The sequence below is a fragment of the Aedes albopictus genome, chromosome 3 (genome assembly GCF_035046485.1).
Source record: "Aedes albopictus strain Foshan chromosome 3, AalbF5, whole genome shotgun sequence".
NCBI lineage: Eukaryota > Metazoa > Arthropoda > Insecta > Diptera > Culicidae > Aedes > Aedes albopictus.
In genome coordinates, this window is record NC_085138.1 from 254,450,067 (window position 1) to 254,475,086 (window position 25,020).

The 25,020-nt window shown below is 37.1% G+C and overlaps 1 protein-coding gene across 4 annotated transcripts in view; it reads right to left on the reverse strand.

Annotated features, from left to right (window-relative positions):
• The window catches only part of LOC109422319 (glycine receptor subunit alpha-4), a 155,968-nt gene extending 132,074 nt beyond the window's left edge, over positions 1 to 23,894 (reverse strand). For 3 of the 4 annotated variants that reach the window (XM_062860258.1, XM_062860260.1, XM_029852274.2), the window contains exon 1: positions 23,280 to 23,894. The gene's annotated coding sequence lies outside the window, so the exon portion shown is untranslated. Of the gene's footprint in view, positions 1 to 23,125 lie in introns of all 4 variants that reach the window. The other variant, XM_062860262.1, reaches the window with a different exon arrangement.
• Positions 23,895 to 25,020: the final 1,126 nt, after the last annotated feature.

Genomic DNA, 25,020 nt, shown 5'->3' on the forward strand with positions numbered 1-25,020 from the left:
TCGACCAAAGGTGACTCCCAGATCTCACATCTAACCCTATTAACTATTCGTGGAAATCCCCCATCACAATCTAACATTCCTTTCCCTTCCCAACTGATTCTAAGGACTTGGCCTGCGCCGGTATTAAGCCAAAACATATAACATGCTTATATTGCACTTTGAGAATAAGTGGAGTGTCCCAGCCCGTTATTCAGTTGGATCTCAGTGCAATCCGTACCCGTTCAGATCAATCCTGGAGGAGAAATCATTGACATGTACAGTCAGTCTAAGCTAAGCTAAGGATTTTCATAAGAGTTCTTTCAAGGATTTCTGCAGGGATTCCTTATAATAACTGCAGATCCAATGATTGCTTCAGTATATTTTTTTCAACAAATCCATCAGAAATTCCTTCAAAGTTTCCATCGATTAATTTAATGATTCGTTCAGGGTTTCTTCTTTTTTTAAGAACTGTTGCACAAATTTCATCGAATTTACACTAAAGACTCATTTCGGAATTTAATCTATTATTCTTTCAGAAATTCTTACGAGAATTCCTCCAGGTATTTCTAAAACGAATAATTGGGAAATTTCTCCAAAGGTTCCTTCGTGAATCCCTTCAAGCAATCTTCCGGGGATTACTCCAAGATTTCCATCAGCGATTGTTAGGAATTTCGTCGTTCGTTCAGTAATCCTCTTCAGGATTCATTCAAGAATTTCTTCGAAGATTCATTCAAAAAATATTCCAAGGATTGTTTCGAAAATTGCTGTGGGAATCATATGGGAGTCTATCCACGGAGGTAATTAACGCAGCGCGGGAGGTTAAAGCCGCTGATTGAAAACGACATAGGAATGGGTGACGAGGAATGCCAGAGGGTAATGGATGAGAAGAATGCTGCCAGAAGCCGGATACCCGGGGAACCGACAGAGCAGGGAGCGATATAGGGATGCAAGAGTAATTAAAAAACGAATTCACCGAAAAAAGAAAAGAAAGCATGAGAAAAATGTGATTGCTGAGGCGCAATAGAGTATGGAACAGAATGATATGCAGAGGTTTTATGAAATTGTCAACGGCGTGCGAAGAAAAACAACGCCTTCTCTCGTCCTACGTTACGACCACGATGGAAGCTTGCTGACAGATAAAACAATGGTGGCTTCTAGGAGAAGAGAGCACTTCGAGGTGGGAATGGAAGAGCGACAGATAACGTTTGCAACAACGACGACTGACTGTGTTGTCCTCAAGGCGAGTTGTTTCCTCCTTGTAGAATTCTTCAAGTGTACGATAAAACGATAATAAATTTGTCAGTGTTGTTTGTTGCTGATGCAGCTTTTATGTCGACAGAAAAGCTTGATGAATTAAATAGAAATTTAAAAAAACACAATGAAAATGACACATTATTGTAGTCGGGATTAATTTATTACACAAATTGGAAATATTTCCGTGGTGTAACAAGGATGCCAAATGCCAAGTAAAATTCATCGTATATATGTTGCAAGATACTTCCAAAAATTGCAACGCGCTTCCATTATTATGCACTAATAAAATATTTAAAAATATTATTCCTGGCCATGCGAACATTGCCCATGATTTTTATCAACATGGCTTCTATTGAAATCTAGGCCGGTGGTCGGTCCATCATCGATGATTTTAATCAACATCACCATAAGATCGTCTTAAATTTCTTTCAACTCATGCCAGAGCTAAAAGCATAACTCAAGAATACTAAGATTTATAACGTTCTCAATGCAGCCTGGTTGACCTCCATCAAGAACGTATTAAATTTATTTCATCTTATGCAAGGGTAAAAAGTATTACTCAAGAGTACTCAGGTTTATAACGTTCTTGATGTAGGTTTATGCAAACTCCGCCGAGAACGTCATAAATCATGTACGCCAAATTGTAAACAAACAATAAATTATCGCATCGCGGTGGATTTTGTGAATCTCATCCGATGAATTTAATTATCAGCCCGAAACCGTTGCCAACCAGGCAGACCTTTTTCGATAACCGGCCTTGATGCGGTGTAACCTCATTCCTCCGGTCAGCACTTCCAACAGGTAAGTAGTTGTTGATTTTGAAGATCGATGATTGGAACCCCGATTGCACGGGAATCGAAGTCCTGGATGACCATACCCACCTCATTTCGGATGCTGCAACCGGAGGAACTTGGCACTGCACCGCGTCGCGATGAGAATCAAAATCTGATGCTTGAGTTTTTTCTTGTATTTTTCATGAACCAAACTGTTCTCATGCAAGAACAGTTGCTCTTGATCAAGAACGAATGATTGAAGATAACTACAAGAACCGTATAAAACTGAATATAAGTTCAACAGTTCTTGTTGTGTTTATGGTTTTATGAACTGAACCTCAAGTATTATTGGAGGTGTTTTTAAAACCACATATTGACGAAGAATAGTTGTGCTCAGCTGAAACTCTGATAAGACCAACTAGAATATGCAATGGTCCGATAAAACTATCATAAAAACCAATAAAACCAAATAGAATCAAGATTGTTACGTGGGAAATGCAGTGGGGCATTAATAAAATTAACGAGAGAAGCCTGAAAAGCATAAGTAGTTCTCTACCACAAACCATTCTTGAGCAATGAAAAGTGTTGCATAATAAGCATCATTAGGGAGCATCCATTAAGTACGTCACGCTAAAATTAGTAATATTTGAACCCCCTCCCCCCTTCGTACGCGATTTTCCTATAAGGTACACCGGGGCAAGTTAAAACGGGTGGGGCAAGATGAAACAGCGGGTTAACATGATGTTTTCTAATGATGATAAACAGTTCGATCGCCATAACACATAGTTTTTGATTCAAACAATCTTTTAGCGAATGATAAATTTCCAAATTGTATTAAAATCTATTTCAAAACTTCGTGTTTTATCTTGCCACACCCGTTTCAACTTGCCCCGGTGTACCTTACTTTATACATTGCTTGTGACAATTTCACAACCTCCCCTTCCCCCTAGGACCGTGGCGTACTTAATGGATGGCCCATTATGCAACATTTTTCTTTTGCATAATGTACTACTTTATGCAACACTTTTGAACATATGGAAAAGTAGGCCATTATGCTGCACTATCACGTACAGTAAAGGGTGATACGGTCAAAATTTGGTCACACAATTTGTTTCATAACTTGAGACTGCGTACACCAAAACAGATGATTTTTGGACCAGTATTGGTATATTATATGTAGCTTATACCATAAAATTTTCATCAAAATCGGTTTAGTATTTGCGGAAATATTGTGAATCCTGAAAACTGCAATTTTAAAATTTTGTACAAAGAGGATTAAAAAATAAGAACACATTTTTACTCTTTTTTTATAGAGCCAGAAATACTGAACCAATATCAATTTAAATTTTTCTGTGTGTAAAGTATACATATCAAAATGTTGTGTAAAAATTTCATTCAATTTGATCCAGCCGTTACAAAATTATATTTGTTTAGGTGGTCAAATTTTGTCAAATTTTGTCAAGTCAAGTAAAATTTTGGTCACACTTTTTTTTTCATAACTTTAGATTGCGTACACCAAAACAGCTGATTTTTGGATCAGTAATGGTACATTATATGTAGCTTGTACCATACAATTTTCATCAAAATCGGTCTAGTATTTGCGGAGATATTGTTGAACCCTGAGATCCGCAATTTTAAAATTTTGTGCAAAGTGGATTCACACATTTTTACCGTTTTATTTATAGAGCCAGAGATACTTAACCGATTTCAATGTAAATTTTTCTGTATGTGAAGTATGCATATCAAAATGTTGTGTAAAAAATTCATTCAATTTGATCCAGCCGTTACAAAGTTATATTTGCTTAAGTGGCTCCCGGTCAGTTTTTTTCATATTCAAACTGCTACAACTTTGAAAGTATTAATACAAAATGGCTCAAAATTTTACTAAGAGCGTATTTTCATAATAGTACTATACTGTAAAATTTTGATAAAAATCGGAGCAGTATTGGTAGTTCTATAATCAAAATTATGCTTTATTGACCTTAAATTTCCGAAAATTTACTATGGAGCGCCTTTGTACAAAATTTCAAAAAGGTAGGTCGATGGTTTTGTCTATATATCAACCAATACTCAATCGATTTTGATGAAAATTTTATGGTATAAGCTACATATAATGTAGCATTACTGGTCCAAAAATCAACTGTTTTGATGTACGCAGTCTAAAGATATGTAAAAAATTGTGTGACCAAATTTTGACCGTATCACCCTTTAAGTCTGCCCATTATGATTTGGAAATTGCAATAATGTTTGTTTCAGCATTTTATTAGATGAGTCAATCCGATCCTATGTTAGCCCACTGATGAATGTTACCCCGGTACGGTACTTACAAGCCATTTTTTCCCTATCGTGCTGTTGACAGAATGAAGTCACTACAACCTACACTCCCGATCAAAAGTTTGGGGTCACCCCCTCAAAAACATGTCATTTTTTTAGGCCCATATCTTCGCCAATTTGCGTTCGATTTCAAAACCCTAGGTTTCATTCAAAAGATAATAAGTCAAAGAAACTTTGAACATGATTTAAACGAAACTTTTTCAAAAAATGTTGTATGTAAACTTAACTAAAAGTTGCCAAATTTTCTAAAAAAAAACGAATATAAACTTACGGCAGTGTCGCTAGAAGTTGGGTCGACCAAATTTTATGATGAGAGCGGTAATGTAACCCATTTTCTATTAGCTTTCAACTGCTTTTTACAGAACCTAGCTGAAAAATTTAGAAAAAAAAGTTATTAAGTAAATTAACTCTTCATGTCATCGACCAAAAGTTTGGGGTCACCCCTCAAAATGATGTATCAGCCAAAAGTTTGGGGTCACTTTCATAAAACATGGAAAAGTGATTTGGTGATATCTTCGTCATCTATAGTTCAATTTTAATTCTTTTTGGCTCATTTCAAAGATAATTAACTAAATTTACGTCTGATGTCTTTAACTTAACGTTTTTAACGATTTTTGTATATAAAAATGTTATGCAAAGTTAACACATTTCACCACACTTTAAAAATGAGGCAACTTTACGTTAAGTTTTAGTATGTAAATTTCAACAAATATGTGTGGTTCAATGTCTATGCAGTAAGTATCATTCATTTTGTTTAAAATAAGTCAAGAAGAATTAAAATTGAATGAAAGATGACAAAGATATCAACAAATCACTTTTCCATGTTTTACGATAGTGACCTACTTCAAACTTTTGGCCGATACATCATTTTGAGGGGTGGCCCCAAACTTTTGGTCGATGACATCAAGGATTAATCTACTTAACACTCCCACTGCCATGCTATAAATCACTTACACCAACTGCCATGCCTCAAAACAGTGGGAACGGTATTTTCAACTGCTAATATCTCAGCCGTTTTTCATCCGATTTGCAAAATTTTTGAAGCTATGAATTTTCCCAGCCTTCTAGATGAATATAAAATGATCAAACTATGGATTTGACCAAAGTTCTATTTTTGAGTACTCAAAAACTCGGAGCAAGTACTTTAAAAAATGCTGTTTTTCTGGAGCCATTCCGAATGTAAATTAGTTTCCACGCATATTTTAATGTTGAATTGCCCATATTAATAAAGCAAAATGATTGCAAAGAAATATATGGAGATACTCATTATTTAAGACTATAAAATCTTCACAAAATTACGTATAATACAGAAAATTTGTATATTCGATTTGAACTTTGTATTCATCGCTACAACCCCTGTGTTTTATTGCTTGAAACCAATCACGTGCACTTGAGAAATCTTTTTCCAAACGATTGTGAAAAGTATGAATCTCAGAAACTACAAAATTTTCATAAAATCACGTATAATACAGGAAATTCGTATTTTCAGTTTGAACTCTACGTTCATCGCGACAATCCCCATGTTATATTGCTTGAAAACAATCACGTGTACATAAGAATAGATTAACAAATAAATGGGGACAAGTGTGAATCATAAAATCTACAAAATCTTCACAAAATTACGTGTAATACAGAAAATTTGTATATTCGGTTTGAACTTTACATTCATCGCGACAACCCCTGTGTTTTATTGCTTGAAAACAATCACGTGTACATTAGAAAACTTCTTCCAATCAATTGTGAAAAGTGTGCGTTTTAGTAGCTACAAAATTTTCACAAAATCACGTATATCACAGGAAATTTGTCTTTTCAGTTTGAACTTCACGTCCATCTCGACAACCCTTGTGTTTATTGCTTGAAAACAATCACGTGCCCATAGGAAAACTTTTTCAAAGCATTTGTGAGAAGTGTGAATCATCAAAACTACAAAATCTTCACAAAATTACGTACAATACAGAAATGTTGTATATTCGGTTCGAACTCTACACTCATCGTGACAATCCTAGTGTTATATTGTTTCAAAGCAATCACGTGTATATAAGAATAAATTTACAGATCACTGGAAACATGGATTCCTACATTTTTTTTTTCTTCTAGGCATTCCCACAGAAATTGTTTCAAGAATTGTTGAGAAAACTTTCCTGGGATTTCCTAACTAATTCCTCGGACCTGGTGTGATGGTTAGTTAAAGCACAGGCATTTCACCCCGAGGACCTGGCATCAAATCCCACTCCCGAAAAAATACACAAAATGTGAGTTCTTCCTTCGGAAGGGAAGTAGAGCGTGGGTCCCGAGATGAACTAGCCAAGGGCTGAAAATCTCGTTAATACAGATAAAAAAATAATTCCTCATGGGATTGCTTATGAGGTGCCTCATTGAATTTCTTCAGAAATTCATCCTGAGATCATTTCTTCTGTGTTTATTTCATGAACAACTGCAGGAATACTTTTGAAAATTCCCCCAAAAATTCCCCAGGAACTCTTTTAAGAATTTCTTTAGGACTTCCTCTTGGAATTCTTTCAAAAATTCCTCCAGGAAATAATTCAGTACTTTCTCCAGGAACTTTTTATGGATTCCCTTAGGAATGCCTTTTGGAATTGCTTCCAGGATTCATCCTGGGGTTTCTACAGGAACGCCTGCAGGGATTCCTTCAGGAACTGCTACAGGGATTCATCCAAAAGTTCATCCACTCTTTCTAGAATTACTTCAGGATTTCTCCAAGAATTCCATCTGTGATTTATTCAGGAACTTATCATGGGATTTCTCAACGAATTTGTTCAGGAATTCCTATAAGAATTCTTCCAGTGATTTCTCTGGGGATTGTTTCAGGGATTCCTCTAAAAACTCCTCCAAGGAATCCTACTGAAATGCCTCTAATTTTTTATCATATTCCTATAGGAATTCCTTCAGAAATGCTTCCAGGAATTCTTGTAGAGATTCCTCCAGGAGTTTCTCCAGAGATTCCTCAGAAAATCCCTACACGCTTTCGTCTAGGGTATCTTCCAGAAACTCCTTCAGGAATTTCTCCAAGGCTTCACTCGGAAATCCCTTCTGTGATTCTTTCTGGAACAACTTATTTTAAAAATTCCCCCAGTAACTTTTCTTAGGATTCCTTCAGGAATTTCTCCTTGAATTCTTTATGGAACTCCTCCAGGTATAAATTCAGTACTTCCATCAGGAACTGTTTAGGGATTCTCTTGGGAATTCCTTGGGATTCTTCAGGAATTCCTCTAGAGTTTTCTTCAGGAACTGCTATAGGGATTCCTCCAAGAATTCCATCAGGATTTTCCCTAGGAATTCCTACAGGATTTTTCCAGTAATTATTCAGGGGATTCCTCCAAGGGTTTTTCCAGATACTTCTACAGGAATTCCTCCAAAGATTTCTCCTTGAATTTATTCAAGGGTTCCTCCAAGAATTCCACTACGAATTCTCCTCGGCATTCTTCCAGGAATTTATTCAGGGATTTTCCACGGATTCCAACTTGGATTCATGAAGAAAATTTTCCAGGGTTCTTTTCAGCGATTCCTTCAGGGATCCCTCTTGATATTCCTCCAGGAATTCATGCAGGCATTCCTCAAATATAGGATAATTCTCCAGAAAATTCACCAGGAATTGATCTAGAAATTCCTCCATAAATTCTGTCATAAATTCATCCAAGAATTTCTCTATGAAATTCTTCAGGGATCCCTTCAAAAATTCTTCAAGGACTATCTCTAGGAAGACCCTTTGAAATTTTTCCAGGGATTCCTTCAGGAATTCTTCCAGATTTTCCTCCAGTAATTGCTGCAGCGATTCCTTCAGGAATTCTGCAAAGAGAATTCTTCCAGAAACTTCTTCGGAGATTTCTGCACGAATTTCTCTAAGGATTTCTCCAGTGATTTTTCAAAAATTCCCTTGAGGATTTCTTCATGAATTGCTCCAGAAATTCCTCTAGAAATTCCTACAGGAACTTTTCAAGATTTTTACAAATTTTTACAAAAAAAATCTCCCAGAGTTCCTTTAGCGATTCCTCCAAAAATTCATCCAATAACTATTTCAATGATTCCTCTAGGGGATTCCTCCAGGTAATCCAGGAATATCTCCTCCAGAAATTCTCACAGAAATATCTCCAGGAATTCCTCTAGGATTTAGTCTAGAAATTGCTCCAGGAACTCCTGCAGGAAAATCTCCAGGAAATGCCCCAGAAATTTCTTCAGGAGTTGATACAAAAATTGCTCCTGGACATTCTCCAGAAGTTATGTCAGCAATTTCTCCAGAAAATCCTTTAGGAATTTCTTCAAAAATTCTTGCAGGAAATTCTCCAGGAATACCTTAAGGATTTTTTAGGAATAACTTCAGGCATTTCTCCAGGAATTACTCCAAATATTGTTTCAAGAATTGTTTCAATGATTCCCCCTGCGATTTCTCCATGAATTTCTGCAGGGCGTTTCTCAAGAATTCCTCCAGGAAATCCTTCGAAGATTCCTCCAAGAAATACTTCAAAGATTCATCCAGGAAATCGTTCAGAAATTCCTCTAAGAATCTTCTAAGGATTTCTTCAGAAATCCTTCCAGGGTTTTTTCCAGGGATACTTTCAGGAATTCCTCTAGAAGTTGCTTCAGGAATTCCTCCTGGGATTTCTCACAAATTTCTCTAAGGATTCCACTAGGCATTAGTTCAGTAATTCCTTCGTAAATTTCTCCAGGAATCCCTTCAGAAATTCCTCTAGAAAATCCTTCAGGAATTTCTCAAGGGATTTTTTCAGAAAATTTTTTTTTCCAGATTTCCTTTAGAGATATCTCCAAAAATTCATCCAGTAATTCTTTCAAGAATTTCTCTAGTGATTCATCCAGGAATTCCTTCAAGGATTCCTCCAACACTTCTCACAGGAATACTTCTAGGAATTCCTCCAGGCATTCCTTCAGGAATTTATCAAGGAATTGCTCCAGGAACTCCTCCGGGAATAACTCCAGGAATTTCTTCAGGAATTATTCCAGGAAATGCTCCTGGACATCTTGCAGATTTCAGATTTTTCCAGAAATTCTTCGAAAATTCATCCAGGAAATCCTCCAGAAATTCCTCTAAGGATTCTTCCAGGAAATCCTTCTGAAATTTCTCAAGGGGTTTTTCTAGAAATTTCTCCAGAAGTTCCTTCCAGAATTCCTCTGGATATTTCACCAAGAGTTGCTCCAAGAGCTCCATCAGGTATATATCCAGGAATTGCTACTGGGTCTCATCCAAAAATTCCTCAGGGGGTCACGCCAGGAATTCATTTAAAAGTTGCTCCATGCATTCCTTCAGGATTCTCTCTAGAGATTTTTTCAGGAATTCAGACATTCCTCCAGGAATTCCTTCACGGATTACTCCAAGAATTTCTTCAGAGGTTCCTTCAGTAATTCCTCCGAAACTTTCTCTAGGAATTCCTTAAGAGATTTCTTCAAAAACTTTTCTAGGGATCCCTCCCATAATTCCTTCAGGATTTTTTTTAAGAAATTACTCCAAGGAACCCTCATGAAATTTATATAGGATTTCTTCTAGGAATTCCTCAAGAGATTTCTTCACAAATTTCTCGAAGGACTCCTCCCAGAGTTTATCCAATAATTCCTCTTGATATAGTTTTAGATAATACTCCAGGGATTCCTTCGGAAATTCTTACGGCATTTTTCCTGGAAGTCTTCCAGGGATTGCTCGTGGAATTCTACAAGTGATATCTTCAGAAATTCCTCTCAGGTTCTTTTCTAAAATGTAGTTAGAAGTTCCTTCAGAAATTTCAGAAATTCTTCAGTCATCTTTTGCAGGGATGTACCCACGAATTTCTCCAGGATTATTTGATTTTTTTTATTATTTCAACAATTTCTGGAGGAATTTATGCAGCGAATAGTATTGGAAGATAATTTAATAAAGATGCATACAAGAACCAGGAAATTATCCAAGGATTCTTTCAGTAACCCTTCCAGCAGTTTCTTCAGAAGTTTACTCAGCGATTCCATTAGTAATTCTTTCAAAAAGCGAGACTATTAGTCCTCCAGGGAATCCTCCAAGCAACACACATGCCACAAAAAAGTCACGGCAGGGCAGGTTTTAGATTATGCAGAAGTCACAGTGACTTACTATAAACATCTAGATACTTACATGCTAAAAGTGCTTTCATACATTTCTCCAGGGAATCCTTCAGGGATTCACCCAGGAAAGACTCTTTCGGAATTCTCCCATGAATTCATCCCGAAATTTCTCTCAAAAATGCAGCAGGAATTCCTCCAGGAAATTCTTCTCAAAATCTTCCAAACATTTTTCTTTGAATAAACTCTAGGATTTTTTAAATTTTTCTAAGGATCCTTCTGGAAATACGTTCATTTACATTACTGTAGGATTATGCTCTGACATTAGTGCATGCAGTATATGGGTATATAATACCACCTTTAGAGAGATTCCAGCAAGGATGTACTCGGAACAATTCAACTGAAGGCTATTTCAAAATAATTATACAAAGAGGATGCCGCTACGAACGTTGTGTTTCCACCAAAAATAAAACAAAATCTGTATTTTACGTAATTTTGTGAAGATATTGTAGTTCTAATAGTTCCTCATTCTCCCAATCATTCTGCGAATGTATTCTTATGTACTTGATTATTTTCATGCAAAAAAGCAATAAGGTTGTCACGATCAATGCTGAGCTCGAACTTAAAATACATTTATCTTGCATTATACCAGTGGTTTTCAACCAGGGGGAATTCCCCCATAGGGTGGAATTTCGTTCTTTCATGCGGGGAATTGCCAATTCAAGAATATTATCTTATGATTTTATCTAAAGAACGAAGAAACAATTTTCAACATTGAAAATTTTCAGTGTATCGTGAATCATCGTCGTTAAAATGTAAGTGTACACTCTCAGAAAAAAATCATATAAATTTAAGTTCACTTGAATGCACATAAAAGGGGGGACCTTATGACACTAATTTACGTCTTCTATCACAAATAAAATCGAGCTAGCAATCGCTAGAGCTGAAGCGAGAGATAAAACATGTGTAAGTAAAACCCTGTATTTCACGTAATTTTTTGAAGATTTTGTAGTTTTCAAGAATCATACTTATCATGCGCATGTTGAGTTCCAACCACAAATACAAACTTCCTGTATTATACGTAAAATTGTGAAAACTGTGCAGTTTTTATGATTCATACTTCTCGCTATCACTGTGGAAATGTATTCTTATGTATGTATGTGATTGTTTTGAAGCAATGAGAGACATGGATTGTTGCGACGGACGTGAAGTGTAAAACTGAAAATAAAAATTTCTAGTATTTCACGTAATTTTGTGGTTTTTTTAGTTCCTAAGATTTACACATTTCACATTCGTTTTGAAAAAGTATTCTTATGCACATGCGATTGTTCTCAAGCAATAAAACACAGGGGTTGTTACGGCAAATGTGAAGTTCGAACCAAATATACTTATTTTCTGTATTATACGTAATTTTGTGAAGATTTTGTATTTTTTACGATTCACACTTCTCACAGGGCCCATATAGCCGAGGCGGTAAACGCACGGGTATTCAGCATGACCATGCTGAGGGTGACGGGTTCGATTCCCGGTCGGTCCAGGATCTTTTCGTAAAGGAAATTTCCTTGACTTCCTTGGGCATAGAGTATCTTCGTGCCTGCCACACGATATACGCATGCAAAATGATCATTGGCAGAGGAAGCTCTCAGTTAATAACTGTGGAAGCGCTCATAGAACACTAGGCTGAGAAGCAGGCTTTGTCCCAATGAGGACGTTACGCCAAGAAGAGAGAGAGAGACTTCTCACTTTCGCGTTGAAAAGTATTCCTATGTACACGTGATTGTTTTCAAGCAATAAAACACTAGGGTTGTCGCGATGAACACAAAGTTCAAATCGAATATACAAATTTCCTGTATTATACGTGATTTTGTGAAAATGTTGCAGTTTCTAAGAAACAGACTATTCACAATCGTTCGGAAAAAGTTTTCTCATGAACACGTGATTGTTTTCAAGCAATAAAACACAGGGGTTGTCGCGATGAATATAAAGTTCAAACCGAATATACAAATTTTCTGTATTACACGTAGTTTTGTGAAGATTTTGTAGTTTTTATGATTCACACTTGTCTCCATTTATCTGTAAATGTATTCTTACGTACACGTGATTATTTTCAAGCAATATAACATGCGGATAGTCGCGATGGACATGAAGTTCATACTGAAAACACAAATTTCCTGTATTATACGTGATTTTATGAAAATTTTGTAGCTTCTAAGATTTACACTTTTCACAATCATTTGGAAAAAAATTCTCATGTGCACGTGATTGGTTCCAAGCAATTAAACACAAGGGTTGTCGCGGTGAATATAAAGTTCAAACCGAATATACAAATTTTCTGTATTGTACGTAATTTTGTGAAGATTTTGTAGTTTTTACGAATCACACTAGTCCCCATTGATCTGTTTATGTATTCTTATGTACACGTGATTGTTTTTAAGCAATATAACATGGGGATTGTCGCGATGAACGTATAGTTCAAACTGAAATACGAATTTCCTGTATTATACGTGATTTTATGAAACTTTTGTAGTTTCTGAGATTCACACTTTTCACAATCGTTTGGAAAAAGATTTCTCATGTGCACGTGATTGGTTTCAAGCAATAAAACACAGGGGTTGTCGCGATGAATACAAAGTTCATATCGAATATACACATTTTCTGTATTGTACGTAATTTTGTGAAGATTTTGTAGTTTTTATGATTCACACTTGTCCCCATTTATTTGTAAATCTATTCTTATGTACACGTGATTGTTTTCAAGCAATATAACATGGGGATTGTCGCGATGAACGTAGAGTTCAAACTGAAAATACGAATTTCCTGTATTATACGTGATTTTATGAAAATTTTGTAGTTTCTGAGATTAATACTTTTCACAATCGTTTGGAAAAAGATATCTCATGTGCACGTGATTGGTTTCAAGCAATAAAACACAGGGGTTGTCGCGATGAATACAAAGTTCAAATCGAATATACAAATTTTCTGTATTATACGTAATTTTGTGAAGATTTTATAGTCTTAAATAATGAGTATCTCCATATATTTCTTTGCAATCATTTTGCTTTATTAATATGGGCAATTCAACATTAAAATATGCGTGGAAACTAATTTACATTCGGAATGGCTCCAGAAAAACAGCATTTTTAAGGTACTTGCTCCGAGTTTTTGAGTACTCAAAAATAGAACTTTGGTCAAATTCAAAGTTTGAACATTTTATATTCATCTAGAAAGCTGGGAAAATTCAGAGCTTCAAAAATTTTGCAAATCGGATGAAAAACGGCTGAGTTATATCAAGTTGAAATTACCGTTCCCACTGTTTGGGAGGCATGGCAGTGGGAGTGTTAATAAGTTTTTTTTTTAGATTTTTTAGCTAAGTTATGTAAAAAGCAGTTGAAAGCTAATAGAAAATGGGTTACATTACCGCTCTCATCATAAAATTTGGTCGACCCTATTTCTAGCGACACTGCCGTAAGTTTATATTCGTTTTTTAGAAAATTTGGCAACTTTTAGTTAAGTTTACATACAACATTTTTTGAAAAAGTTTCGTTTAAATCATGTTCAATGTTTTTTTTTTGACTTATTATCTTTTGAATGAGACCTGGGGTTTTGAAATCGGACGCAAATTTGCGAAGATATGGGCCTAAAAAAATGACATGTTTTTGAAGGGGGTGACCCCAAACTTTTGATCGGGAGTGTATAATGCGATTTGCAAGCCATTGTAGGAGCTATATGATAGTTTTAAGAATACCTAAACTCCAGAATGAAAAACTATTACATGAAGTTATAAGATGCATCAATGTTTAAGACATTCATATTGCTACTTGGGTAGTGCAATAATCAATATTTCTTTAATCTTCACACACAACAAAGGCCCTTCATTCGAAAACCCACCTGATCAGCTGGGGGAGCTGCAATTTGTGAGGAATAAATTAATTATTGCTGTTATGGTGTTGTGCTGGTGAATCGAGAGCATGCGATGATGTGGGAAGATCTGAGGCGATTATCAGAGTGATGCTCACCGGGCTAATTTTATGTGTTATGACGTATGTAAAGCTATCTAGTGGCTGAAAGGTGGTGGAGTTCTCAATAATCTACATCAATCAGTGTTCGACATGCTGTAATTGAGGGATTTGTCGAATGTCGATAATGGGGATGTGATAAAGCATATTGTTTTTCGTGATGGTGAGGGGCTAGAAAATATTTGGAAAATAATTGAGCTTCTAGTGGTGTTTATTTCAGAACAGTAAATAAATACACAGTCCTGAAATAAACTCCCACTGAGTAAACAACATATTAAGCTGAATTGACGATACCATAATTTTTTAACCAGAAAAAAAGAAACAAAGCTTTTGAAGGTATTGGCTTTAGTAACTGCATATCAGAGGCGTAAATCAAAGCTATGCAATCAAACCCAACCAACGCACTAACTCTGTTTAAAATTGACGTCTATATTAAGGACTATGACGATCTTTCCATACGATAAAATAAAAGTCCATGTTCACTCATCCTCGCAGTAGTGCAATAAAACGATTTGGCATTTGTTGGTTCACAATTGGCAGGAGCTGCAATCTATATGGCGACATTGTGACATAGCAGCAGCCGCACTAGCCTAGACTCAACAACGTCCTAGGAAATTCCGTCACACCCGCATTGCAGCGTGCGTGGCTACAAGCAGCATTTATTATGTCGTCGTGACCGTAAAATTGTCGACAACAAATAAAATAGCAAGTGCAGCGACCGACCGACGCGACGCACGGATGCCGTACAGTAGTGCGAAGTTATAGTGTTCAAATAATTAACGAATAAATTAATGTTTCGTGCCTGGCAAATGATAACTCTCTCTTTCGACGTACGAAAAAGCCATAAACGCTCTACCTTGAAGATGAATAGCGACAATATTTATGGACCGTCTTCTGATTCTCTGTGGCTGAACTTTGCTCTATCTTTTGAATGGATAGGAAGAAGCTCATCACAAGATCCGAGTCGTAAAAAAAACGGTTTCCCTCATATATGTTTGACGGTGAAATGGTCATTTTGTTGTTTCCTACAAATTGGGCTCCAGCGGTGAAATTTCATCTGACGGAGAAATGTTGTAAACCAGGATTTTTGTCATTTGTCATATTGGGACAAATAGAGTGCTTATTAGACTATAGGTCAAGAAGGTTAATGTGATTTTTTTACGAATCTATCTTAAGTATAACTTTTGAAATAAATTCTCGTACACTAAGTGTACTGGATGCAATTTTTGATAGGAAGCCCGGAGTGTCGAGTCACATATACCAATCCACTCAGCTCAACGAGTTGTGGTGATGTCTGTGTGTATGTATGTGTGTGTACAAAATAAACTCACATCACTTTTAGGCAGTAGGGTAACGGTTGAATTTTGGACCCCTAGAGGACATTAGTTCGAATTTATGTCGAAATCAAACAGATTCAGAGGGTATTTGCACAAAATGATGATGTTAGTATGTTCGTAAAAGCCTCATTAGTAATATTTACAGAGTATTACACTGTGACATTTGATCATTTTTTAATTCGGCAAATGTCGAATGAGCAGGGTACGAATTAAAAATTGTCATATTGAAGAGTGATGAATACGCGGTGTTTGACAGTACCTACATCAAATAGCAGCTTTTTTGTTAACACGATGATCGATTCGTAAGCACATAGCCTCAGACCATAGTTTGGACAACCGGTAGTGTCTCGGAACCGGTTCTGGGTGTTTCACTGGAAGTGGTTAAATGTAAAAGTGATCTATGCCCATGCATGAGATAAATTAGATATAAGTGGAGCGGACCTGGTGTGATGGCTGGAACACTTGACTATCACGCCGGGGACCTGAGATCGAATCTCACTCCCGACAAACTCACAAAATGTGAGTTCTTCCTTCGGAAGGGAAGTAAAGCGTGGGTCCCGAGATGAACTAGCCTAAGGCTAAAAATCTCGTTAATACATATAAAAAAAAAATAAATATTGGTTTTTACGTAACCATATGAACCTTAGCAATAAAATAATCTCAGGCTATATTTGAGAGACCCGGTATTGCTCCGGAGCCTGTTCCGGTACCGCATCGAAAGTAACCAAATGCACCATGCGACACATCACATTTCGGCTTTTTTAATAACCTGAGGAACGGTTAACGGTTAAAGGAAAACAGGTTCATACCACATTAGAGACTACCGGTAGATTTGCACAACCAGCGTTTGGTGCTTCGCCAGAACTACGAAAGTAAATAAAATCAATGCAAGCGATAAAAATGTGTAAGAGAACAAAATCCTCACAAATTAAATCCACATACAAACAGACGTCTCACTATACTCACTACCTATCGTTCTTGTTTTCAACTGTCATTAAAATATAGCCTAAAATGCGCAGAAAAAACTTTGTCGACCGCAAAGTGATATGTAATTGTGTAAAATGTTATATCTTAGCTTGTTAGTATCGTCTTGATATTGGTCAGTCTCCAGTGCTAGTGAAGGTGCTCAAGCAGCCAACTGAGAAGTCTGGTATTATTGAGCTCTGCTTACACGTTGAACATAACGTCGGACTATGTGCCATCATAAGTTTTCAATTTAATGATGGCTTTGAAAAAATGCTTGCTTTTCTTAAAAAATATCAGGATTCAGGAACACTTTGACTTACGTCGACGGGAGATCGTGAAAACATATTCGACGAGAAAGGCACTATCACCACTAGGTGAATTAATTTGGGTTTTGTGATGGTGGGCAGCTATTAAGTACTAGCTGTTCCGGCAGACGTCGTCGTACTGCCTGCCAACTATGTTTTTTGATATGCAGTTCTGTTGACAAAATGAAATTCTAAACGTTGTCGTTCTTGCTGCTGTCCTGGTCGATTTTTACATTTTTTTCCCTACGAACACGCCAGAGCCCTGCACAAATGCAACAGTTAGGGTGCCTGTACCAGTTATCGCACTACCTAAGAAAAACTATCTCTACAAAAATAAGAAGAAGACCGAAGAATGTAAACAATAAGTCAAATGATTGATTAGTTTTCATACTTTACAGGAAAAATATAGAAACGGAGCCAAAACTACTTTTAGTATTTATTACGGCGTGTGCCAATGATAGGAACCCTGTACCAGTTATGGATACATTTGTTAATTTGGGTTCCACTTCGCACTATTTACATGCATTCCTTATGGGAGTTGCCATAACTGGTACACTATGGCGAAATAGGGTGCAAGGAGGCCGAAAAGTTAAGGAAAATGATTTATTTCTACCATAATTTGAGCAAATTGTGAAGTTTGAATGATTGCAATCATCTTTTGTGATCGTGATCTGTTGTTCACGATTTTTTTCTTGTTGATTTGTATCTTTAAAGGTTGAAAATCAACTATGGCGAATTTGAGGTACTATAGCCATAACTGGTACACTGAGCCTAATAATTATGTTGATCTATTGACCCGTTCCCGAGTCTATTCGTGGCATACAAACACCATTCCATTTTTATTTTCACAAATAGATTCTATATACGTAACCATTGGATATTGTTACATAAATTTTAGAACTTCTGAGTACAATCATCTCCTTATTGTAGCCTCATCTGAAGAAGCTGAAATGATTTAAACAATTGCGTAAAATATCAAAGAAAAAAATCGCATTTTCATGGGCAATACTGTATGTTGGATGTCATATGTTTTCAATTTTCTAAAAACCTTACTCTTTGTTTTGTTATTATTATGTAGAAAGCGGACTTCCACTCTCAAAACTGACCAAGTAGCCTAAGATGTAAAATGCTTCAAATTGTTTCTCAATTTTTTTCATCGATTTCCGTTTTATTTTTCTAATCTTACGTTCTAATACATTTTGGAAATTTATCATTCTGATTCGTTTTTTAGAAAAAAAAAAAAGTAAGTTTTCATGTTTGCCAATTTTTGTGTTTTCACAAATGCAACAACTTTGAAAGCATTGATATTGATAGTTTTCCCAGGACATAACCTGCTTCTCAGCTATTGTTTTATGAACCCTTCCACATATATTAACTGAGAGCTTCCTCTGTCAATAATTGCATGCGTATTAGAATGGGTCAACGTTTTATGGGGGAAATTAAATGTTGATCGCATCAACCCGGAACAAAGGTTTTTAATCTGTATTAGCGTCCAAAACAACTGTGCAAAATTTTGGAGCGATTGGTTGCGTCCTCGTATTCCGCATTGCGATTGAAATTTGTATGGAATTTAGTATGGGAAAACGTACTTTTTTGCATTTTTCTCCAAATTAATTCTTTTTGTCTAAAACAATCTAACTAATGACGTTAAAGTATAGTCTAGGATATGCCAAAAAATATTGCCGAAGACCGCAAAGTGATCCGATGCTTGTGAAAAAAGTTATTCGCTGGGTAACTTAGGACTAAAATTGAGATTTTATTATTGATGTTATTCCTTTACATGTTAAATGTTAAGCACCACCGGGCAATCTGTAAGTTATAACTTTTTTCACAAGAGTCCGATCATTTTGCGGTATTTGGCACAGTTTTTCGGAATACGTATCCTAGGCTATACCACAGACAAACAGACGTAACACTCTGATAATTCCCACCGTACACCGATTTAACGGTCTTTTTCCAAATTTGATAGTTGGCCAACTGCCCAACCATGGCGCTCGCATAGTTTTTGTTCGAGTTTGACGTTTGCTCACTACCGCCACCTAGTTGGTGGTCGGCCAAACATAGTCCTTTTAGCATTGGGCGAAAATGTTTCTGTGACTATGATTTGAATCGAAAAATGTTCGGAGTGTTACGTCTGTTTGTCTGTGGCTATACTTTAAAGGCATAAATTGGATCGTTTAAGGAGAAAAATGCAAAAAAGCACATTCCCCCATACTAAATTCCATACAAACTTCAATCGCAATGCGGAATACAGGGAAGCAACCAATCGTTCAAAAATTTTGCACAGTTGCTTTAGACACTAAAATGCATTGAAAAACTTTGTTCCGAAAAATCGACTTTGTTGACCCAGTTTAATGTGTATATCGTGTGGCAGGCACGAAGATACTCTATGCTATCTTTCCATAGAAGCATATTTTAATATGTTAAGATGTTCATTCTGCCATTCGGAGCGGACCTGGTGCGATGGTTAGAACACTTGACTATCACGCCGAGGACCTGGGATCGAATCCTACTCCCGACAAACTCGCAAAATGTGAGTTCTTCCTTCGGAAGGGAAGTAAAGCGTGGGTCCCGAGATGAACTAGCCTAGGGCTAAAAATCTCGTTAACCGTTATGTGGCCGGCAAACTTTTTGCTTTTTTCTACACCGTGTATTTTAAATAGGTGCTGGGTACCCGGGTACCCTGCCGGCCACATAAGGGTTAATACAAATAAAAAAAATACTTGATACTTCTTCCGAAGCTTTAAAATACATAGGGTAGTGAACCACTTGGGCAGCGGCCGGTATTTTGGGCACTCTTTACTATAACTCAGTCAATTCCAAACCAATTGACTTGAAATTTTGTACACGGCTAGATACTCTACGTATCTCATCGCGTTCCAAAAATTGTGTCAATTGGTTTAGAATTGGCTGAGCTATAGCAGAAAAGTGCCCAAAACAGGACCCCTGCCGAGATGGTTCCACTTCCCTATACACAAATGGCACACTGGAGCACTTCATGAAAAATGTAAATCTTTTCCAAGTGGCCATTGATAATAAAAATGTTACGTACCATGAAAAATAACGGAGTTGCTTACTTGGCGTCTTCGAAGTTATTCAAAATAGCATTTTATACAACTTTTGTGATGATATCAACTATGTATTTTGAAAAAAGTCTCACTTTTAGGGCGAGTGATAATTTAACATATGATACTATGCTAACTACATGTATGGTAGAGATTTGAAATTTCAAGTGCTTGCAAGACATTTTCTCAAAATAATTGAAAAATAGATGGTCCGGTCTGACTTAACGCCGATCCTATAATAGTTGGATTCCGGCCTTCGATAAAATCGTATAAAACTTCATTTAACAAAAGCACCGTTCTTGGAGAATGGCTTGGCAAATCTTCGTGGATTTTTTAAGGTGGCTGCACAATCCCTAAAGCTATGAAGCGGACCTGGTGTGATGGTTAGAACACTTGACTATCCAGTCTTTCAAGAGCATCCTTCTACTCCATGATTCAAACAAGCATGCTTTGAAACTATCCCGAAAACCGGGATCGTTTTGGATCATGATTTTTTCAAATCCTAGCGTGCGGGATTGGTGCATGAGATTCAATCCCAAGATTGAATCGCTACGTTCAAGTGCACTGAGTAGGTTAAATACTAGTTGAGAATATGGATCTGGCAATTTAAAAAAAAATGTCTCTTCGGATGTCTGTTACCACCCGTAAACAATTGCTACGAGTAAAACGTTAAATTCTATCAGTTCATCCAATTCATGCCGTATGTAACTAAAGCTTACTATTGAACGCAACTATGAACATTTACCATTCAATGGGTTATCAATAAAAACCTTAATTTCTAACAGTCATACCCTAATCGGCTCATATGTGTGAACTGTTAACCCATTTTTTTATTTAAGGGTTTGTAATATTAAAAGGAGTGTAGGCTAGTATGGGACACGCTTATATGGAAAAAATAAATTCTCGCTCCAGTCGACTTTTTAGATCCCATTTAGGTCCCATATGAACTGTACAAAATTTCAGCGCAATCGGTGAAACTATAATTTAGCGCAAGCGGTTCAAAGTTTACATAGGATTTACTATGGGAAAAGTTACACTTTCAAACAAAAAATCCCAGAGGTCGCCCCTTGTCTCCTTAATTCAAATCGATCAACGCTTCTTGTAGATAAATCATTTATGAAACTTTCCTTCGAATTCCGCAAAGCGATTGGATGCTTGTGGAAAAAGTTATTGATTTATTACCGATTAGTGATCCAACGAACGGCTTTTTGTTTTGTTTTATCAGCAGCACTGCTGCTGCCGTTGTTGCAGGGGGTGGCGGGAGGCATCACCACTCCCAGAAACAGCAGCAGCCAAGGCAACAGTTACAGTGCTGCTAATAAAACAAAACAAAAAGCCGTTCGTTGGATCACTAATCAGTAATAAATCAATAACTTTTTCCACAAGCATCCAATTGTTTTGCGGTCTTCGAATGAAAGTTTCATAAATGATTAATGTACAAGAAGCGTTGATCGATTTGAATTAAGGAGACAAGGGGCGATCTCTGGGATTTTTTACCTGAAAGTGTAACTTTTCCCATAGTAAATCCTATGAAAACTTTGAACTGCTTGCGCTAAATTATAGTTTTACCGATTGCGCTCAAATTTTTCACAGTTCATATGGGACCTAAATGGAATCCAAAAAGTCGACTGGAGCGAGAATTTGATGTTTGTCCCATACTAGTGTAGGCTCATGAAAATCTCCTAAGCGTTCTTCAGAAGCACCAACACCGGGGAAGACCGGCAATTCTGTCTAGCTATTTTGCACTATCTTTGAAATACTTATATGCCAATAACAGACCGTAGCTACTGGAAAGATAAGCTCGGAATGCCTAGCTTAGTCGGTTGGTGTCAAATCCTGCGAGCAAGCCGTAAACCAAGTCGTGAAAAATAAAATAAAAATGCGCAAATAATAAATCAATTCTCCCATTTTCGCCAGAATTTGTGCAAATTTATTGAAATCTATCTTGGTCGTCCCTAAGTAACTTCTCTGGCACATTTTCCACGTTGATGCTCGTAATATCCAACCAGATTACAGAGAACATTCTCCTTATATGATCACGGAAGCAACTTGCTTCCCTTGGAATCTGTCAAAGACAAATTTTCATTCAACACTCAATGAAATATCTATGGTAACGCGATGCATTTTTCTGCCGTGGGAATCAATCAAGGATTGAATCATGGGATTCAATCCTCCCATACATGAGGCAAGATTCAATGCATGCCTGGATTGAAGCAAAATAAGCGCGTTGAACTGATCATGCTCCTGTGGTTTTGAATCTCAGCAACTCTTGGAGTGAGATTTTTTGAAGACTGGATCATGCCGAGGACCTGAGATCGAATCCCACTCCCGACAAACTCACATAAATGTGAGTTCTTCCTTCGGAAGGGAAGTAAAGCGTAGGTCCCGAGATGAACTAGCCTAAGGCTAAAAATCTCGTTAATACTGATAAAAAAAATCCCTAAAGCTCCGTGGTACACTTTTAATGAGCATTTTTCCAGAGTAATGATCGAAAAACCTCAAAAAATTACGATTTTTCCCAGAAGGAGAGCGTCAAAACTTCAGATTTATGAGTTCCTAGTCGGGCAAAACAAAAGTTGATTTTCTGTTGAATCGTGAATCGTAATGCATGCTTGAATGCATTTTTTATCCCATCCTATTGAGTAGGTTACATTTTTGTTTCCAACATTCATTAAAATATTTATTTTTGTTTTTAGGCACTTTCGTAAGTGCTTGAAACACGTATAAAGTACCCAATTACACATTTAATGTTGACGTCGATCAGAAAGTTATTCACAAGTATTTAATCTATATGTGATCTCTCATAATCTGTTTAATCATATTTGCAAGCATTATGTAAACTTCATGTAATCACTGGTAACACAAAGATTCATCGACTTAGCAGAAGTTCCGTTTAGTTGATAGGTCACATACAAAACCTAAAGGTTGATTGGCACTATAATCCGAATTCAATTCCACCCCAATGTGTTTCTATATCTCCTGGGAATTAATTAGTCGATTTTAGTCTGGTTTATCGATGGCTATCGGCGACACAAGGTGGTGTTTTCCCGCACGCACTTCACTCTCCACGCTCGTTCTAATCCAACATCATTAGCTTGTTTTTATCCATCGTTGTTTCCGTCGTTTGCCATGTTCACACTCATTCCATTGGTCACATTTTTCTTCCCCGCCGTCGGCACTAATCACACACTTTCCCGCCACAAATTTTCACCTGCTTCACAATCCTTTCGCACCGAAGATCCTCCTTCCAGTGAGGCACCACGTGTATTAACCACCTATGAATGACACTGACCGATTCCGACGGTTCGTTTCGGAGCTTTCCCCTTGTCAATCGCGCGCACTGCCTAACAGCTGAACGGGCGCCCGCGAACTGAAAGCTCCACTAGAGCACTGACTTTCGACCCATCAGCTACGGCAGGCGGTCGAAACACAAATGCAACTGCTCAGGGGAAAATCCGCAAACACAAACAACGCCCCAACCACCCGAAGGCGAAACATAAAAAATAGCAGGAAACAGGGGGTAGTCGGAGGCAGGGGAAACACGTGGGTCAACTTAAGTCGTTCGCCGGCCGCCGCCGCCGCCACCGTTCTGAGTCTGGTTAGGCGGTTCTGGAGCAGAGAAGGCGAAAAACCAAAACGCACGCGGTCGAGTCCGAATCGAAACTGAGCGGCACCGAACGAGTTGGGAAACAAATTTCCCTCAGTTCAGCAGCGGGCGACCGCGGCGAAAAACGATCCTGTCGGTGTGGTATGGGTTGCACTGACGGCCGTAGGCGTGCCAAGTGCGCTCTGTTAGGATTATGAAACGGATCGTTCCAGGCCAAAAGCGATACAGTAAAGACCCGATTTTGTCAGCCCCTGGTAGCATTTTAGGCTGACAAAATCGAGACAGTTTTTAAAATCATTTTGATTTTTAATTTTTCAGCATGTCAGAGACGGAGATACAGGGGATACTCAAAATAACTGGGATAGGTAAAATTTTCACTTTTTAAAAAATGTTCAACTCGCTGTAACTTTTCGAAAAGTGCATCAAATATTCTCAAATTTTTACTGTAAGTTCATCAACTAGTTGTGTATTAGTGGTCAAAATATGGAAAAGATCGAGCCATTCTACACGAAGTTATAAAGGTTCTAGAAAAAGTTATAATTGTCCGATAGCCAACTTTGACCTGTTATATCTCCGAATTCAATGAACCGAATGCAATGAAATTTTGATCATTTATGACTTATATAATGAGCTAATGAAAACATTTGACTACACTTAAAATTCTCTACACGAAAGAAAATTATTACGATTGGATTATTTTTCTAGTATACCACCAATTTATCCAAAATTTCATCATCGTTTCAAAATTCGAGATAGTAATTATAGTTCATTTGAATTCCCTCTAATTGACTTCAATATGAATATGTTTGGAAAGGAAGTAACAACATAATCGGCATTAAATTGAAAAAGTAATGGGATGCATATGAAAAATAGATAAATTTACTAAAAAACATACATTTATTCTAACCGCCATAACTTTTTTTCTTCTTAATAATTTCAAATTAAGTAAACTGTTTTTCAAAGTTCATTATATTAGTCATAAATGATCAAAATTTCATTGCATTTGGTTCATTGAATCTGGAGATATAAGAGCTCAAAGTTGGACATCGGATAATTATACCTTTTTCTAGAATCTTTATAACTTCGTGTAGAATGGCTCGATCTTTCCCAAATTGTGGTTCGGCCGCGAGCGCGTCGTCGTCGTCGTCTATTTCACAGTGCTCATCTTCGTACGGGGCAGTTCAGTGTGTTTTTGGAGGCAAAGTTGAAATGCCGCTTTTTCATTTGATTCGGCCGCGAGTGCGTCGTCGTCTATTTCACAGTGCTCATCTTCGTACGGGGCAGTTCAGTGTGTTTTTGGAGGCAAAATCGAAATGCCGCTTTTTCGAATGAGTTTTTGGAGGCA